Raw genomic sequence first — 20,216 nt, 5'->3', positions numbered from 1 at the left:
TGATAGTTTAGTCTCTGGGAGCTCTGAAGTGTCTAGTTGGTTCCGATTTTAATATATGTGTTGCTGAAGAGAACACATAAAGTTTTCTTTCTACACACACACACACACACACACACACACACACACACACACACAAAGAAAAAGATAAAGAAACCAAAAAAAAAAAAGAAAAGGAAAAGGAAAAGAAAAGAAAGGAGAAAAGAGAATTAGAGATTCTTGTGGCTTTAGTCTGCAGTAACACCTGTTTTCCGGTGTGAAACATTTGGCCACAAATCTTTAAGAAGAATTTTATGTTAATACTGACCTTTCCTTTCCTTGAGGAACGCCTATTAAAAATTCACAACCTGCTGTGCTCCTTGTAAATTCCCCAGCAGATAAAGGACATGGCAAGATACATGACAACTAATGAAAATAGGACAACAGCTTCTGTACTGCACAGTTAAAAGTCATCTCCCTGTTCTTTAACTTTTTAACTCAGAAAAGTTTAGTTAAAAGGCATTATTGCACTTGTTTGTATCGAGCAGTTTTAATATTTTAGATGTAAACAAGCTCCAGAGGTAGAAGAAAATTCTCAAACAAAATTTGAAGAATGCTTGACACGTTGAAATGTAGCATATTTCTGATGTGGTCCCACATTCATCCTAAATTTGGATGGATTAACTTTGTAACACAAAAGGGATGTGAGGACAGACCTTGTTTCAAAACACCCCTTTCATGTAAGAGTTGGGGAGGTAAATGTTTGTTTCACAAAAGTTGTTAAGATACATTTCAGGATAGGTAGTGTGTTGCTGGAAATTTTTTGAGTTTGTTCAGTCTATTATAATCAAGAACTGTGGGATGGAGTACTTCTAAACAAAAGAATTTCAGTTTTAGTTTGGTGTAGTGTCTTTTGTGACTTATTTCCTACATAGGCTCACATCTCTAAATATCTGGTCCTCAGCTAGTGGTTATGGAACCTTTCGGGGTCCCTTCACTGGAAGAAGTACAACTAGGGGCCAACACTGAGGGTTGAATGCATTGTGTCCAGGTCTACTTTGCTCTCTGAATCTTAGTTATGGTGGAAAATGTGAGTTCTCAGTTTCCTACTCCAGCTGCCAGGTCTTCTTCCTGCCATGCATCCATTATGACTGTGTCTCTGAAAGGAACTTCACTGAAATCATCTCAGCAGTGAAATGGTAGCTGATACTCGTGGAAAGTCAAGGGTCACTGTACCAGATTCCTCATTGTCCAATGTGCATTTTCTTCATTGAGTATGTTAGTGTCTTCTAGTTGCTTTTTTTAGACTGTACCAAAAAAAGAGGCCTTTCTTTTAGGACTTGAAAGAAACATTTATTTGTGTGTTGAGAGTTTGGGTGACCTACTTAATCACTGTGACAAAATACTTAAGATTCTTGATACTCCAAGCATTGTGACTAAGTGCAAATATGTAGTTTTCTGAGAGTCAGGGCAGAAATTAGCTATAACCTTGGTATGTGCTACCAATGTACAAATGGTGGGACAGCATAAACAGTAGACTAGCAATAAAGTCTTGGAATAGGCTAAAACTAAAATCCAGAACAGAAAATTAAATCCTGTGGCATGTCTAGCATCTAAAACATAGGGTGGCAGGAGGTAGATTTAGCCAATGCGGTCACAATTATTAGGAGTCCAATGAACTAGAGTTTCCATTCAGTCTTTGGGTTCATCCCAGCTTCCTGCATTACCTTTGTAGTCATTCTTATTGTTACAAGCATTCACTGGCCTTTCTTTAAAGTTTGAATCTAGATGCCATGAGTGACCCTTTTAACATTATGTATGCTTTCAGTATGAGCAGAATATGAATACTGTAGGCTATTAGGTCCAGTGCTAGCTTCATTTCCTTCGAACATATTTCAATCCTGTTCTGAGTGCTTTAGGTAGAAGTCATAGTGAATAGAATTATAGGATACAACATCCTACATAAACCTGTGTGGGCAGTTCACTGTCGAGCTCTATAACTTTTAATTGAGTATAGATTTTTCATACCCTTGAGCCTGACATGGGTAGGGCTTCACGGCATTCTGAAATGCCTCTTCCCATTGAGCTGCTGTAAATCACTTGACTTCTACTGAAGAACTGAAATCTCCTCACTGTTTTCTTGGTTATAATTTTTCATGTACTAAATTAATTGTAAAGACATATTTTGAAACTTTTGCACTCTGAACTTATTCCCATGGCATTTTGTTTTACAAAGTCCAAATAACTATAACTATTCCATACTCTCAGAGATTGATTATAATAAAATTAACTTCATCTCCAAAATCCACTTCCTACAATGCCTTAGAACATGGATAGAACGAGCCAAAAATCATTAGCACAGTGTAACCTGAATACCCTGGTGCCCTTCCCTGGAGAAGTTCCCATTTGAAACCCCATGAGCAGTATTTATTGTACAATACATTTTATTGTAATATTCCAAGGAATTTATAAAAATATTCATTAAGCATTGTTTATAATTTTCTCTATTTTATCTCAGCTTTCATCTCAAAACCTTTCAAAGTTCTTCCATTTTTTCAAAGGCGTTTGAACAGCACAGCCAGATAATCACAGGAAAAATTACACTTCAATACCAAGTCCCCAAATTAGTCAACCTTGGAAATGTTATAAAAAATTCAGTCTGACAACAAAATTAAAAAAATTACTTGATCATTTTAGAGTTTTCAGTTAAGTTGGCAGGGTTTGGGAGAGTGCTTGCAACTCAGGTGACCCAAGTAATTTCTTCCTTTCAAAGACTCTTATAGGTATCCAGTCTAACCAATCTTCACCTTTTTTTCTCCTCCTCTTCCACAGAAGTTTTCCTATGTCTGTCATTGGAAGGAGTCATCTATCCCTTATGTCCACACTCTCATGATCTACCTGCTTCAGCAAACACCCAACAGATACACCTCATATGCAAGTTATGAAACTTCTAGACATTTCTCCAACCAATGAAGTTGAAAATCATCAGTAAATATCACAAGACGTTTTAGACTCTATGACTCAGTCACATCCCTAAGACCCTTCCTAACATCCTCACCTTGGCAACCAGAAACTAAAAATTTTTAGAGAAAATGCACCTTCAGAGCATAGCATGGTCTACCTATCAATTTCAGGTCACTTTTTATTTTCATGCAACACAGTAAATAAGTTAATTTTCCCCAAAATTACAAAATATTTTTACTGTAGATGGAATGTAACTCACTAAAGAAATTAGAAAAAAGGTTTAGCAAATAATATAAAAATGTGAGAATTATTTAGTGGGATTCCAGTAAAAGAGAAGTAGTTCAGAAAAGCAAATCATACTATTCCTCTTTTGGAAATCTCTTCTACTCAGAATAAGTGACCATACTTTAGATATTGATAATTGTTTGCATTTGACTCCACTTCAGTGAATGAGGAAAGAAAGAAGAGATCAGAATGAATCTGTAACAGACTGGATCTTTTAAAGAATTTTAATTAGTTAAACAAGAGAAATACTATTTCAATCTCTCTCTCTCTTTCTCTCTCTCTCTCTCTCTCTCTGTGTGTGTGTGTGTGTGTGTGTGTGTGTGTGTGTGAGAGAGAGAGAGAGAGAGAGAGAGAGAGAGAGAGAGAGAAAGAGAGAGAGAGAGAGAGAGAGCAGCATTAACCTAAAATATCAGAAACGGATGGATAATATCTCTAAAATACATAAAATACCTGTCTAATTTTAGGCTCCATTTCGTATCAAACAACAGGAATAGTTTATATTTGGTTTTAAGAAATCAGGTGTGTGACAAATATGCCATGCTGTGCAGGTGCCATCAACATTGGCATAATGCTTTAATAGCTCCAGAAAGTAACACTGCAACAGATAAAAAATGAATCGGCGAATCAAAGATGCAAATTTGCATACAATAAACAGATAAATATGATCGGGCTTGAGAACACAGCTGAAAACATGGCCAAGCCTGCAAACACCTGCTCAGAAATAAGTACGCAATTATTCATTTTGGTTGGGGCTGGAAAGTAAATGGAAGAAAGGTAGATAACCCTGCTGAACAATGTGGTATATTAGCAAAATAAGACAAAAAATGATCCATGTGTAGCTGTTCCTTCTAGAGATGTTATGTAAATATGATATAGGAATGCACAGATCAGTTTATAAGTCTCAATGAAGCAGTTTTCTATTCATGAATAGAAATGCAAAGGAGAGACAAGAACAATGAATAAGATCACAAAACAACTGTGATGGATTTTACACTGCAGGTGTAATATTTCAATTGATTAGCTCATTACTGAACAATTCTTGGGGCTGGGGGCAGAATGAGTATAAAAGATCTAGGTGTTGGACAATAAAATATTCATAAATCAGTGGTTTAAGGGTGTGGTGACCACTTAAAAAAGCATCAAAAATATGATTGGTTTATCACTCAAAGAACATGCCATAGATATCTTTCAAAACCAAACCAAAACAACCAAGTAAACAAACAACAAAAACATCAAAAAAAACCCAACAAAAGAAAACAAACAAACCAAAAAACCAAAATCCTCTTAGGTTTGGACTGTGGAACTAGGAAATGTTCACACGTGATCTTTTAAATTAATTATGACCATGATACAGGAGATTTGAGGGTTCCTTTTCAAACTGTTAAGAACTATTCAAAGTCTGCATGTAAAATTTGGAAACTGTAGGTATGGTAGAATGTATTGAATATTGATGGGAAAAACCTAGAAGGAGGTCACAGAAGAAATCTTCCTCTTTTACAGTGAGGTGCTTCTCTCTAAGGCAGAAAAAAAAAGTTTTTCCATTAAAACAATCGAGCAAACCTTCTGAACTGGTTGGCTTAAGTTATTAACTTGGCATAGCCTAGCATCACCCAAGAGAATCTCAACAGGGGAATTGCCCATATCAGATCAGCCTAAGGGCATTTGTATGGAAAACTGCATGGTGCTCCATTCCTAGCCCTGTTTTTGCCTTAAGAAAGCTGGTTAAGCTTCAGCTCCTGAGTGCATCAGTAGGCACCATTCATCCATGGCTTCTGAGCAAGCTACTGTTTGAATTACTTCCCTGACTTCCCTCAATGATGGGCTGTCACCAGCAAGTGTAACCAAACAAACCCCTCTTCCTCTAAGCACAAAGGAACAAAAGCAGCAACTACAAAAACCAAATATATGTAACAGTAACATAAATAACAGACTGGATTTTTTATAGCAGGAAGGTGTTTATATATATGTATGTATATATATATGTATATGTATACGTATGTATATAAATATAATTTTTAGCAGGGAGGTTTTAAGATTCTAGAAGGAACATGCTGTTATGGACCTTAAGGCTCATTCTAGTACCAGATTAAATCAAAGATGTTGCTTTAATGCCCCCCCCTCTATACACTACACATAGCTTTACATGAAATTGAACTATAGTCAGGGGAAAACATGAAAGGAAACCACGGGAGTGAGGCTAGAGAGCATGGCATTCATGGATGGGGTTTATGCAAATATTTCCTTACTTTAATTTCTCCACATTAAACGGAAGAGAGTGCAGTGCTTCAGGGCTATGGTGGTTTTGGAGAGAGAGACTTTATTTGAAGCTCTGGTTTTGAAAGTGTGTAAAGACGCTTTTCCACTGGAAGCCACAGAGTATCAAATGTATAAATTGACAACCCAGGGAACAAGTCAGAGTCTGCCATCGTATTATAAGGGAGAGAAAACGCAATAGTGTACAGATGTATGCAGGGCCTGTTTGTCCTTTAATTATGAGACCCTAAGAGAAACTGGGATAAAAAGGAATACTAATATTCTTCTAGGGACACACAATAAATACATGTGGAATGCACGTAAAAATGATGTAAAATGCAATCTGAGGAAATACAAAGATTCTCTGACAAAGTCTTAAGTTATTTAATTAAAAATTACTTTTTGTCAATTCACTGTGCTTTCCACAATGAAAAGATTCGGGAATTGTTTCAGGAAACTTATGGGGCTCCACCCAAAAACTAATATCTATAAATCCATCCAAGAATGGTACTTACTCTCCAGACTGATCAGACATCTCTATAACTGCTCTCCTTGATTTAGCTCCCCCTTTTAACTCCTATTCATCTTTAAAAAATCTTATGTATGTCTTATTACCGAAATGAGTGAAGTTGTCAGCCCACGTTGTGTAGCTGTTTCATCTCTTTCTTTTTAAGAACACCTATTTTTTTATTTACATTTCAAATGTTTTTTTTTTTTATTAACTTGAGTATTTCTTATATACATTTCGAGTGTTATTCCCTTTCCCTGTATCCGGGCAAACATCCCCCTCCCCCCTCCCCTTCCTTATGGGTGTTCCCCTCCCAACCCTCCCCCCATTGCCGCCCTCCCCCCACCAGTCTAGTTCACTGGGGGTTCAGTCTTAGCAGGGCCCAGGGCTTCTCCTTCCACTGGTGCTCTTATTAGGATATTCATTGATACCTATGAGGTCAGAATCCAGGGTCAGTCCATGTATAGTCTTTAGGTAATGGCTTAGTCCCTGGAAGATCTGGTTGCTTAGCATTGTTGTACATATGGGGTCTCGAGCCCCTTCAAGCTCTTCCAGTTCTTTCTCTGATTCCTTCAATGGGGGTCCTATTCTCAGTTCAGTGGTTTGCTGCTGGCATTCGCCTCTGTATTTGCTGTATTCTGGCTGTGTCTCTCAGGAGCGATCTACATCCGGCTCCTGTCGGTCTGCACTTCTTTGCTTCATCCATCTTGTCTAATTGGGTGGCTGTATACGTATGGGCCACATGTGGGGCAGGCTCCGAATGGGTGTTCCTTCAGTCTCTGTTTTAATCTTTGCCTCTCTCTTCCCTGCCAAGGGTATTCTTGTTCCCCTTTTAAAGAAGGAGTGAAGCATTCACATTTTGATCATCCGTCTTGAGTTTCATTTGTTCTAGGTATCTAGGGTAATTCAAGCATTTGGGCTAATAGCCACTTATCAATGAGTGCATACCATGTATGTCTTTCTGTGATTGGGTTAGCTCACTCAGGATGATATTTTCCAGTTCCAACCATTTGCCTACGAATTTCATGAAGTCGTTTTTGATAGCTGAGTAATATTCCATTGTGTAGATGTACCACATTTTCTGTATCCATTACTCTGTTGAAGGGCATCTGGGTTCTTTCCAGCTTCTGGCTATTATAAATAAGGCTGCAATGAACATAGTGGAGCACGTGTCTTTTTTATATGTTGGGGTATCTTTTGGGTATATGCCCAAGAGAGGTATAGCTGGATTCTCAGGCAGTTCAATGTCCAATTTTCTGAGGATCCTCCAGACTGATTTCCAGAATGGTTGTACCAGTTTGCAATCCCACCAACAATGGAGGAGTGTTCCTCTTTCTCCACATCCTAGCCAGCATCTGTTGTCCCCTGAGTTTTTGATCATAGCCATTCTCACTGGTGTGAGGTGAAATCTCAGGGTTGTTTTGATTTGCATTTCCCTTATGACTAAAGATGTTGAACAATTCTTTAGGTGTTTCTCAGCCATTTGGCATTCCTCAGCTGTGAATTCTTTGTTTAGATCTGAACCCCATTTTTTAATAGGGATATTTGTTTCCCTGCGGTCTAACTTCTTGAGTTCTTTGTATATTTTGGATATAAGGCCTCTATCTGTTGTAGGATTGATAAAGATCTTTTCCCAATCTGTTGGTTGCCGTTTTGTCCTAACCACAGTGTCCTTTGCCTTACAGAAGCTTTGCAGTTTTATGAGATCCCATTTGTCGATTCTTGATCTTAGAGCATAAGCCATTGGTGTTTTGTTTAGGAAATTTTTTCCAGTGCCCATGTGTTCCAGATGCTTCCCTAGTTTTTCTTCTATTAGTTTGAGTGTGTCTGGTTTGATGTGGAGGTCCTTGATCCACTTGGACTTAAGCATTGTACAGGGTGATAAGCATGGATCGATCTGCATTCTTCTACATGTTGACCTCCAGTTGAATCAGCACCATTTGCTGAAAATGCTATCTTTTTTCCATTTGATGGTTTTGGCTCCTTTGTCAAAAATCAAGTGACCATAGGTGTGTGGGTTCATTTCTGGGTCTTCAATTCTATTCCATTGGTCTATCTGTCTGTCTCTGTACCAATACCATGCAGTTTTTATCACTATTGCTCTGTAATACTGCTTGAGTTCAGGGATAGTGATTCCCCCTGAAGTCCTTTTATTGTTGAGAATAGCTGTAACTATCCTGGGTTTTTTGTTATTCCAGATGAATTTGCAAATTGTTCTGTCTAACTCTTTGAAGAATTGGATTGGTATTTTGATGGGGATTGCATTGAATCTGTAGATTGCTTTTGGTAAAATGGCCATTTTTACTATATTAATCCTGCCAATCCATGAGCATGGGAGATCTTTCCATCTTCTGAGGTCTTCTTCAATTTCCTTCTTCAGTGTCTTGAAGTTCATATTGTACAGATCTTTTACTTGCTTTGTTAAAGTCACACCGAGGTACTTTATATTATTTGGGTCTATTATGAAGGGTGTCGTTTCCCTAATTTCTTTCTAGGCTTGTTTCTCTTTTGTATAGAGGAAGGCAACTGATTTATTTGAGTACATTTTATACCCAGCCACTTTGCTGAAGTTGTTTATCAGCTTTAGTAGTTCTCTGGTGGAACGTTTGGGATCACTTAAATATACTATCATATCATCTGCAAATAGTGATATTTTGACTTCTTCTTTTCCGAATGTATCCCCTTGACCTCCTTTTGTTGTCTGATTGCTCTGGCTAGAACTTCAAGAACTATATTGAATAAGTAGGGAGAGAGTGGGCAGCCTTGTCTAGTCCCTGATTTAAGTGGGATTGCTTCAAGTTTCTCTCCATTTAGTTTAATGTTAGCAACTAGTTTGCTGTATATGGGTTTTACTATGTTCAGGTATGGGCCTTGAATTCCTATTCTTTCCAGGACTTTTATCATGAAGGGGTATTGAATTTTGTCAAATGCTTTCTCAGCATCTAATGAAATGATCATGTGGTTTTATTCTTTCAATTTGTTAATATAATGGATCACGTTGATGGTTTTCCATATATTAAACCATCCCTGCATGCCTGGGATGAAGCCTACTTGGTCATGGTGGATGATTGTTTTGATGTGCTCTTGGATTTGGTTTGCCAGAATTTTATTGAGTATTTTTGCGTCGATATTCATAAGGGAAATTGGTCTGAAGTTCTCTTTCTTTGTTGTGTCTTTGTGTGGTTTAGGTATAAGAGTAATTGTGGCTTTGTAGAAGGTATTCCGTAGTGATCCATCTGTTTCAATTTTGTGGAATAGTTTGGATAATATTGGTATGAGGTCTTCTATGAAGGTTTGATAGAATTCTACACTTAACCCATCTGGACCTGGGCTCTTTTTGGTTGGGAGACCTTTAATGACTGCTTCTATATCCGTAGGAGTTATGGGGTTGTTTAACTGGTTTATCTGTTCCTGATTTAATTTCGATACCTGGTATCTGTCTAGGAAATTGTCCATTTCCTGAAGATTTTCAAGTTTTGTTGAAGATAGGTTTTTATAGTAAGATCTGATGACTTTTTGAATTTCCTCTGAATCTGTAGTTATGTCTTCCTTTTCATTTCTGATTTTGTTAATTTGGACGCACTCTCTGTGTCCTCTCGTTAGTCTGGCTAAGGGTTTATCTATCTTGTTGATTTTCTCAAAGAACCAGCTTTTGGTTCTGTTGATTCTTTCTATGGTCCTTTTTGTTTCTACTTGGTTGATTTCAGCTCTGAGTTTGATTATTTCCTGCCTTCTACTCCTCCTGGGTGTATTTGCTTCTTTTTGTTCTAGAGCTTTTAGGTGTGCTGTCAAGCTGCTGACATATGCTCTTTCCTGTTTCTTTTTGCAGGCACTCAGCGCTATGAGTTTTCCTCTTAGCACAGCTTTCATTATGTCCCATAAGTTTGGGTATGTTGTACCTTCATTTTCATTAAATTCTAAAAAGTTTTTAATTTCTTTCTTTATTTCTTCCTTGACCAGGTTATCATTGAGTAGAGCATTGTTCAATTTCCAAGTATATGTGGGCATTCTTCCTTGATTGTTATGAAGACCAGTTTTAGGCCGTGGTGGTACGATAGCACGCATGGGATTATTTCTATCTTTTTGTACCTGTTGAGGCCCGTTTTTTGACCAATTATATGGTCAATTTTGGAGAAAGTACCATGAGGAGCTGAGAAGAAGGTATATCCTTTTGCTTTAGGATAGAATGTTGTATAAATATCCGTTAAGTCCATTTGGCTCATGACTTCTCTTAGTCTGTCTACATCTCTCTTTAATTTCTGTTTCCATGATCTGTCCATTGATGAGAGTGGGGTGTTGAAATCTCCCACTATTATTGGGTGAGGTGCAATGTGTGTTTTGAGCTTTAGTAAGGTTTCTTTTACTTATGTAGGTGCCCTTTTATTTGGGGCATAGATATTTAGGATTGAGAGTATATCTTGGTGGATTTTTCCTTTGATGAATATGAAGTGTCCTTCCTTATCCTTTTTGATGACTTTTAGTTGAAAATTGATTTCATTTGATATTAGAATGGCTAATCCAGCTTGCTTCTTCTGACCATTTGCTTGGAAAATTGTTTTCCAGCCTTTCACTCTGAGGTAATGTCTGTCTTTGTCTCTGAGGTGTGTTTCCTGTAGGCAGCAGAATGCAGGGTCCTCGTTGCGTATCCAGTTTGTTAATCTATGTCTTTTTATTGGGGAGTTGAGGCCATTGATGTTGAGAGATATTAAGAAATAGTGATTATTGCTTCCCGTTATATTCATATTTGGATGTGAGGTTATGTTTGTGTGCTTTCATTCTCTTTGTTTTTTTGCCAAGACGATTAGTTTCTTGCTTCTTCTAGGGTATAGCTTGCCTCCTTATGTTGGGCTTTACCATTTATTATCCTTTGTAGTGCTGGATTTGTAGAAAGATATTGTGTAAATTTGGTTTTGTCATGGAATATCTTGGTTTCTCCATCTATGTTAATTGAGAGTTTTGCAGGATACAGTAACCTGGGCTGGCATTTGTGTTCTCTTAGGGTCTGTATGACATCAGTCCTGGATCTTCTGGCCTTCATATTTTCTGGGGAGAAGTCTGGTGTGATTCGGATAGGTCTGCCTTTATATGTTACTTGACCTTTTTCCCTTACTGCTTTTAATATTCTTTCTTTATTTTGTGCGTTTGGTGTTTTGACTATTATGTGACAGGAGGTGTTTCTTTTCTGGCCCAATCTATTTGGAGTTCGGTACGCTTCTTGTATGCCTATGGGTATCTCTTTTTTTAGGTTAGGGAAGTTTTCTTCTATGATTTTGTTGAAGATATTTACTGGTCCTTTGAGCTGGGAGTCTTCACTCTCTTCTATACCTATTATCCTTAGGTTTGATCTTCTCAATGAGTCCTGGATTTCCTGTATGTTTTGGACCAGTAGCTTTTTCCGCTTTACATTATCTTTGACAGTTGAGTCAATGATTTCTATGGAATCTTCTGCTCCTGAGATTCTCTCTTCCATCTCTTGTATTCTGTTGGTGATGCTTGTATCTACGGCTCCTTGTCTCTTCCTTTGGTTTTCTATATCCAGGGTTTTTTCCATGTGTTCTTTCTTGATTGCTTCTATTTCCATTTTTAATTCCTTCAACTGTTTGATTGTGTTTTCCTGGAATTCTTTCAGGGATTTTTGCGATTCCTCTCTGTAGGCTTCTACTTGTTCTCTAAGGGAGTTCTTCACGTCTTTCTTGAAGTCCTCCAGCATCATGATCAAATATGATTTTGAAACTAGATCTTGCTTTTCTGGTGTGTTTGGATATTCCATGTTTGTTTTGGTGGGAGAATTGGGCTCCGATGATGCTATGTAGTCTTGGTTTCTGTTGCTTGGGTTCCTGCGCTTGCCTCTCGCCATCAGATTATCTCTAGTGTTACTTTGTTCTGCTATTTCTGACAGTGGCTAGACTGTCCTATAAGCCTGTGTGTCAGGAGTGCTGTAGACCTGTTTTCCTCTCTTTCAGTCAGTTATGGGGACAGAGTGTTCTGCTTTCGGGCGTGTAGTTTTTCCTCTCTACAGGTCTTCAGCTGTTCCTGTGGGCCTGTGTCTTGAGTTCACCAGGCAGCTTTCTTGCAGCAGAAAATTTGGTCTTACCTGTGGTCCCGAGGCTCAAGTTCGCTCGTGGGGTGCTGCCCACGGGCTCTCTGCAGTGGCAGCAACCAGGAAGACCTGTGCCGCCCCTTCCGGGAGCTTCAGTGCACCAGGGTTCCAGATGGCGTTTGGTGTTTTCCTCTGGCGTCCAAGATGTGTGCACAGAGAGCAGTTTCTTCTGGTTTCCCAGGTTTGTCTGCCTCTCTGAAGGTTTAGCTCTCCCTCCCACGGGATTTGGGTGCAGAGAACTGTTTATCCCGTCTGTTTCCTTCAGGTTCTGGAGGTGTCTCAGGCAGGGGTCCTGCCGCTCCTGGGCCCTCCCCCACGGTAGCCCAGAGGCCTTATACAGTTTCCTCTTGGGCCAGGGATGTGGGCAGGGGTGGGCAGTGTTGGTGGTCTCTTCAGCTCTGCAGCCTCAGGAGTGCCCACCTGACCAGGCGGTGAGGTCTCTTTCCCATGGGGTCTGGGAGTAGAGAGCTGCTGAGGGCCGGGATCCGCGGGCGTGGGATCTCTGTCAAACACAGGACGTGCCCGGTCCTAGATGAACTCTGCCTCTGTGTGTCCCGATTTCACCAGGCAGCTCTCTTGCAGCAGACAAGTTGGTCTTACCTGTGGTCCCGAGGCTCAAGTTTGCTCGCGGGGTGCTGCCCAAGGGCTCTCTGCGGCAGCCGCTGTTTCATCTCTTATCTTCTGTATCTAGATTACACGTTTTAATATGTGTAGATCTATATGCCCATAATTATCTGCATATTATATTTAACTGTACAAAGTACAGGGACACACACATATGTAAAACATTAGAGCCTTTAAATATTTTGAACTATTTTCTAATATTGCTGCGAGTATTCATACTAGAAAGCACACATTATTACTAGAAATAAATTGGCATCAAAATCAAATCCTGCAAACATGTTTTTGGAGGAGAAAAAATGGATATGTTTTAGGATATTTCTTTGAAAAAGCATGAAAATTTTGAGTTAAATAAAGTCATCAAAATGACATGCTGAAAATCAGGAATAGTTATTATGTTAAAAATACAATTTTGCATTAAGAATAATTTGTTCTCTACAGGCACAGAGGTGCATGGCTGAACTACCATGAATGTGAGGCTAATCGCAGCACATTTCAAGCGGCTGTCAAAGGAACAGAGAGGTAGAGTGAGAGAGATGTGGGAAGAGAGGAAAGAGAGAATGATATTCATATGTAATGTCCAATTAAGAATACATTTGAAACAAGCCGAGAGAGAAATTAGGGAAACGACACCCTTCATAATAGACCCAAATAATATAAAGTACCTCGGAGTGACTTTAACAAAGCAAGTAAAAGATCTGTACAATAAGAACTTCAAGACACTGAAGAAGGAAATTGAAGAAGACCTCAGAAGATGGAAAGATCTCCCATGCTCATGGATTGGCAGGATTAATATAGTAAAAATGGCCATTTTACCAAAAGCAATCTACAGATTCAATGCAATCCCCATCAAAATACCAATCCAATTCTTCAGAGTTAGACAGAACAATTTGCAAATTCATCTGGAAGAACAAAAAACCCAGGATAGCTAAAGCTATCCTCAACAATGAAAGGACTTCAGGGGGAATCACTATCCCTGAACTCAAGCAGTATTACAGAGCAATAGTGATAAAAACTGCATGGTATTGGTACAGAGACAGACAGATAGACCAATGGAATAGAATTGAAGACCCAGAAATGAACCCACACACATATGGTCACTTGATTTTTGACAAAGGAGCCAAAACCATCAAATGGAAAAAAGATAGCATTTTCAGCAAATGGTGCTGGTTCAACTGGAGGTCAACATGTAGAAGAATGCAGATCGATCCATGCTTATCACCCTGTACAAAGCTTAAGTCCAAGTGGATCAAGGACCTCCACATCAAACCAGACACACTCAAACTAATAGAAGAAAAACTAGGGAAGCATCTGGAACACATGGGCACTGGAAAAAATTTCCTAAACAAAACACCAATGGCTTACGCTCTAAGATCAAGAATTGACAAATGGGATCTCATAAAACTGCAAAGCTTCTGTAAGGCAAAGGACACTGTGGTTAGGACAAAACGGCAACCAACAGATTGGGAAAAGATCTTTACCAATCCTACAATAGATAGAGGCCTTATATCCAAAATATACAAAGAACTCAAGAAGTTAGACCACAGGGAAACAAATAACCCTATTAAAAAATGGGGCTCAGAGCTAAACAAAGAATTCACAGCTGAGGAATGCCGAATGGCGGAGAAACACCTAAAGAAATGTTCAACATCTTTAGTCATAAGGGAAATGCAAATCAAAACAACCCTGAGATTTCACCTCACACCAGTGAGAATGGCTAAGATCAAAAACTCAGGGGACAACAGATGCTGGCGAGGATGTGGAGAAAGAGGAACACGCCTCCATTGTTGGTGGGATTGCAAACTGGTACAACCATTCTGGAAATCAGTCTGGAGGATCCTCAGAAAATTGGACATTGAACTGCCTGAGGATCCAGCTATACCTCTCTTGGGCATATACCCAAAGATATAAAACATATAAAACATATAAAAACATATAAAAAAGACACGTGCTCCACTATGTTCATTGCAGCCTTATTTATAATAGCCAGAAGCTGGAAAGAACCCAGATGCCCTTCAACAGAGGAATGGATACAGAAAATGTGGTACATCTACACAATGGAATATTACTCAGCTGTCAAAAACAACGACTTGATGAAATTCGTAGGCAAATGGCTGGAACTGGAAAATATCATCCTGAGTGAGCTAACCCAAACACAGAAAGACATACATGGTATGCACTCACTGATAAGTGGCTATTAGCCCAAATGCTTGAATTACCCTAAATGCCTAGAACAAATGAAACTCAAGACAGATGATCAAAATGTGAATGGTTCACTTCTTCTTTAAAAGGGGAACAAGAATACCTTTGGCAGGGAAGAGAGAGGCAAAGATTAAAACAGAGACTGAAGGAACGCCCATTCAGAGTCTGCCCCACATGTGGCCCATGCATATACAGCCATCCAATTAGACTAGATGGATGAAGCAAAGAAGTGCAGACCGACAGGAGCCAGATGTAGATCGCTCCTGAGAGACACAGCCAGAATACAGCAAATACAGAGGCGAATACCAGCAGCAAACCACTGAACTGAGAATAGGACCCCCATTGAAGGAATCAGAGAAAGAACTGGAAGAGCTTGAAGGGGCTCGAGACCCCAAAAGTACAACAATGCCAAGCAACCAGAGCTTCCAGGGACTAAGCCACTACCTAAAGACTATACATGGACTGACCCTGGACTCTGACCTCATAGGTAGCAATGAATATCCTAGTAAGAGCACCAGTGGAAGGGGAAGCCCTGGGTCCTGCTAAGACTGAACCCCCAGTGAACTAGACTGTTGGGGGGAGTGGGACAATGGGGGGAGGGTGGGGAGGGGAACACCGATAAGAAAGGGGAGTGGGGAGGGGGATGTTTGCCCGGAAACTGGGAAAGGGAATAACACTCGAAATGTATATAAGAAATACTCAAGTTAATAATAATAATAAAAAAAAAAGAATACATTTGAAGGGTTGGGGATTTAGCTCAGTGGTAGAGCATGTGCCTAGCAAGTGCAAGGCCCTGGATTCAGTCCTCAGCTCAAAAAAAAAAAAAAAAAACATTTGAACTACTTGGAATATGATATATACATGGCTTTTAATTGGTAAAAATATAAATGAAGCTTTTACATATAGTAATTCAAATATACACTTTTTTCTTTGCAGCAAAAATTAAAGTTGGGTCACTATAAATATCTGAAGATTATATTAGAAATACATTATTAAATCAGTAAATTCACATCACCATTTCTAATAGCAACTTGCAGAACATCCAAATAGTGCCAAAAATTAAAAAAAAAAGAGTAAACAAAGAAAAAATGCAGTCATTATGGTTCAATTATTTAAAAGTAATAAGAATTGAATTATAAAGATGGGAGTTAAGGAAGCTTCCAAAAATATATACTTATAAACGTGTAAGGAGAGATTAAATGTAGTGACCTTTTAACCAGGGACAATAACCCAATCAGATACCACATGCTAGCAAATAAAATCTTCAGTACCAGGGATGTGTTACCTCTTTTTTAATAGTTTGCCATAGAATATCCTAGAACCAGGCCTCACAGGCTATTTCCAATGCTATTGGTTAGCCTCCAAAACTTACCACTAAGACCCTATGTGAAGATACCCCATATATCTGTCATAGAACAAAAATGAAAACTAAAAGTGGTACTCATTGGGAATTTTCTTCCCTGCTGGTTAGCTCTCATAGTGCTAGAAGTGTGGAATTCATTACCAAAAGGAGAATCGGGAGGTGCTACTAATAATCTGTTTGACCTAGCAACAAAGCCTGTGAACTATAACAATGATTGCCTTGGCAATATACGCTTACTGGTGTAATAACAGCAGTATGTTTGGGCAGGAGCTCTGCGATTAATTGATTGATGTCACCTGTAACAAACTAGAGACACCTAGCAAGAGAAAAATTAAATTAAAAAATGCTTCCATTAGTTTGGCTTCTAGGCAAGTCCTTGTGGCCCTTTTGTTTTAAATCAATGATTTATGAAGGACAGCCTAGTACATTGTATGTAGAGTTCTCCATGGGAGGGTAATAAGACATGGGGAGTGAGTCGTTGAGTGCAAGTAACAAGCAGCGTTCTTCCATGGTCTCTGTTTCAGCATCTACCATCAGTGATCTGCCTTAGCATCATTTCCTGGCTTAGCGTCTTTCAAGTAATATCAATAAATCCTTTCCTTTCCAAGTTGCTTTTGGCTATGGTGTTCATCCCAACAGTAGAAGCCTAAATAGGACAATAACCCACATAGTACTTTCTAGATGAGAGGCCCACTCCATGAAATAGAACTGCCTGGATAGATAAGCCACAGCCCTAGGGAAAACAATCTGCTATTATTCCACTAAATAGCAAAAGTATAAAAATGATTCCCAATGACTTAATGCTATACCATAGATTAGCTAATTTCTTACCTGTAATCAGAGATGCTTTTTTTTTTTCTTTTTTTTTTGCAGAGGCCAATTAACACAGAGATGCACAACTGGTCACGATATAGAAGACAAGAAACTGCAAAGTACTCATCCCTAAGTGGGGTGCCTATATCATAGAACACCCCATAGGACTCAGGAATATTGAAGGAAGATGGATTGGAAGACTGTTGTGAGTCAGAGATAGTAGGTGACTACAAGTAAGCAATGTTTGCTGGATATGAACAAGGTAGTTCTACACAGGAACACACAGTAACTAGCAGAATGCATACTAGATGCAGAAATCTCAAGCCAGGTAAAATGGAAAAGGGGTGTAATCATGAACTGCCTTCCCAATTTGAGATGCTCTTCCCACTTGATAGCTACTGGGAAAGCAAGACAGAGAGTCATTTGTCTTTAAAGGCGTGACCCCTGTAGTTGGGACAACACTTGAGGGCAGGTTCCACATCCAAAAAAATTGGGAAAGCAAATTGGACTTGATGGGCTTAAACAGCAATAACAATAAAAACACAGGAGAGAACTATAAGTTGCATGGGTAGGCAAGTGAGGGACTGAGGGTGTAGTTGGGTTAGAGAAGTGAATGGGATCAAAATATATTATAGGAAGTTCTCAAAGAATAAATACTATTTTTAAAACAATAGGGAAGGGTACTGAGGTAACTGATGCCTGGCAACTGTCTTGGATATCAGTCCTGCGTCGACTGCTCTGGTTAATTTTCTGTCAATTTGAACAAGCTAGAATCATTTGGGAAGAAAGAAACTCATGTTCTACCACAGTGGTCTGTGGTTAAGCCTGCAGGGCATCTTTTTGATCAATGATTGATGTAAGTGGGACCAGCCCATTATGCGGTACCAGCTGGGCACCAGTCCTGTGATGCTTAAGATAGCAGGTGGAGCAAGCCATGGGAGGCAGGCTAGTAAGCTCTACTCCTTGGCATCAGTTCTTGTCTTCATTTTCCTATTTTGAGTTCTTGCCTTAACTCCCTGAGTTAGTGTGTGTGTTTGTACACCATGTGAAGATGTGTCTCTGTCCTTCCTTGCCTGCCTAAGGCACTTTCTGATTGAATTTTTAAAAAAGCCTGTGATCCATAGCAAAAGGCAAAATAGAAACATGGGACTTCTGGACGGAGAGAGGAACTCTGGGAGAGCACCAGATGTGGGAAGATTTGCCACATAGTAGAAGAGGAAGTTGGATTTATGAAACTGAAGAGAGGAAACCAGCCATGTAGCAGAACTTAGATTAGTATAAACAGGATAATTAAGTTACAAGTTAGTTGTCAACAAGCATAGTTTAAGCTCCAGGCATCAACTCATGAAAAAGCCTTGTGTAATTATTCAGGAACTGAGGCAGACATAGAAAATGCACAAACTATTACACCCTCAGCGATGCTGAAGGAAAGGTTATCCAGAGACTGCCCCACCCATGGATCCATCCCATCTGCAGACATCAAACCCAAACATTATTGTTGATGCCAAGAAGCACTTGCTGACAGGAGCATGGTGGTATAGCTGCTCCCTGAAAGGTCTTCCCAGAACCTGACTAATATACATGCAGATTATCAAAGCCAGCCATCAGACTGAGCCCTGGGACACCAATAGAAGAGCTAGGGAAAGGACTGGAGGAGCTGAAAAAGATTGCAACCCCATAGGCAGCACAATATCAACTGACTGGACCTCTCAGATCTCCCAGGGACTAACTACCAACAAAAGAGTATACATGGGGGGATCCATTTCTCCGGATACATATGTAGCAGAGGATGGCCTTATCAGGAATCAATGGGAGGCCCCCTTGGTCCTGCGGAGGGTTGATACCCCAACACAGAGTGGTGAGGTGGGAGTGGGTGAGTGGGTGAGTGGTGGCAGAACACCAGCATAGAGGCATAGGGGAGAGGCGAGAGGGAGGATTGGATGGGGGCTTTGTGGAGGGGAAACCAGGAAGGGGGATATCATTTGAAATGTAAACAAATAAAATGATTAATAATTAAAAGACAGCATTTCTAAAGAAATAAAAATTTAAGTCAGGGTTTTGTTTTAAGAAAACAAAACTGGGGCTGGAGAGATGGCTCAGCGGTTAAGAGCACTGACTGTTCTTCCAGCGGTCCTGAGTTCAAAGAGCACTGACTGCCCTTCCAGAGGTTCTGAGTTCAAATCCCAGCAACCACATGGTGGCTCACAGCCATCTGTAATGGGATCTGATGCCCTCTTCTGGTATACATGAAGACAGCTACAGTGTGTTCATATAAATAAATAAATCTTAAAACAAAACAAAACAAAACAGGCCCAGCTGAGGAATTCGAATATCTCATAAGGCTTGAGATTCTCTTGTATTATGCATCTGCAGGGATGCTGAATGCCAGCCTTACAGCCTCTGTTGCAGCATTGCAAGAATCAATTTTGCGACACTTAGTGTTTCTTAAATTCAAAACATAATACAACAAAATAAAACGAGGAATGAATTTTGAAAGTCCTCCAAGGAATGTCTGCCTGAACTGGAGGAATTATAAATTTTTTCATCTTGGGTTGCTCCATAGCTGCAGAAACCTCTAGTCTAAAAACACAGACCTGGTCTCAGCAAATATCCATTGCCAGGGAGAGAGAGAAGTATATTCTGTTTTCCAGGTTGACTTGTGGAAGCATACAGCTGCCTGCCTACTGGAGAATTTTCCAACCCTTGGAGTAACGTGAGAGGAGAGGAGGAGGGACCACTGATGAGGGATACTGCTTTATTGCTGTCTTCAGCTGGGACTGGAAGGTCTGATCTTTAGGTATTGATGGCGAGCTGAAAAGTCCATCAAAACAAAAACTAGATCTTGGGGCTGAGGTCAGGGTTTCCTGCATGAGTAGTGAAAGATGAGGCAGAAAAATCTACTGAAACTTACTATCTTCAAAAAAATGTCACAATGATGCATAAGAACTTATTTTATGAAATTAAAAATAGACTTTTAAAGTCAATACTACAACCTAGAGTCAGAAATCCACATAGGGCTTGTCTTGATTTTTATTTGCTTTATTCATTTATTCTATAATAAAGTCATTTTTCTACATTGAAATAAATTCCCAATGGTATTTCGGAGTCTCTACCTTTTCCAACACATTCTT

At 39.5% G+C, this 20,216-nt stretch overlaps 1 protein-coding gene and 1 long non-coding RNA gene across 5 annotated transcripts in view; one reads left to right on the top strand and one right to left on the bottom strand.

Moving 5' to 3' along the window:
- Positions 1 to 20,072, top strand: part of LOC102553625 (uncharacterized) — a 161,236-nt gene extending 141,164 nt beyond the window's left edge. The window contains exons 4-5 of one of the 2 annotated variants that reach the window (XR_590954.4): positions 17,146 to 17,318; positions 19,737 to 20,072. This is a non-coding gene — a long non-coding RNA (uncharacterized LOC102553625). Of the gene's footprint in view, positions 1 to 17,145; positions 19,010 to 19,736 lie in introns of those variants that run through there. The other variant, XR_005500742.2, reaches the window with a different exon arrangement.
- The window catches only part of Cdh10 (cadherin 10), a 222,360-nt gene that overhangs the window by 52,231 nt on the left and 149,913 nt on the right, over positions 1 to 20,216 (bottom strand). The gene's annotated exons all lie outside the window — the stretch shown is intronic.

The sequence above is a fragment of the Rattus norvegicus genome, chromosome 2, assembly GCF_036323735.1.
Source record: "Rattus norvegicus strain BN/NHsdMcwi chromosome 2, GRCr8, whole genome shotgun sequence".
Taxonomy (NCBI): Eukaryota; Metazoa; Chordata; class Mammalia; order Rodentia; family Muridae; genus Rattus; species Rattus norvegicus.
Note: the sequence above shows the minus strand (reverse complement) of the source record. Positions and strands in the feature narration are given on the sequence as shown.